The sequence below is a fragment of the Myotis davidii genome, unplaced genomic scaffold, assembly GCF_000327345.1.
Source record: "Myotis davidii unplaced genomic scaffold, ASM32734v1 scaffold358, whole genome shotgun sequence".
NCBI classification, from domain to species: domain Eukaryota; kingdom Metazoa; phylum Chordata; class Mammalia; order Chiroptera; family Vespertilionidae; genus Myotis; species Myotis davidii.
In genome coordinates, this window is record NW_006290768.1 from 535,367 (window position 1) to 535,604 (window position 238).

General features: G+C 39.9%; 1 protein-coding gene across 1 annotated transcript in view; it reads right to left on the minus strand.

Annotated features, from left to right (window-relative positions):
- The window catches only part of POLD1 (polymerase (DNA directed), delta 1, catalytic subunit), a 31,185-nt gene that overhangs the window by 4,530 nt on the left and 26,417 nt on the right, over positions 1-238 (minus strand). The window lies entirely within an intron of this gene.

The window sequence follows — 238 nt, forward strand, 5'->3', positions numbered from 1 at the left end:
TGTTTGTGTCGTCAGAAAAGCTTTGTCTTTTAACTAGAGCATTTAGGCCACTTACATTTAGTGTAATTACTCATTCGCTCTGGACTTCAATCCACCACTTCACTTAACCAGCCTTTTATTTGTTCCACCGTTCCATGTCCCCCTTGCTTTCCTACCTTTTTCTGGAATGATTCCGTATTTTTAAATTATTCCATCTCCCTGCTCCCAAAAACTTGAGGCAGAAATAAGGAAAGCAGCT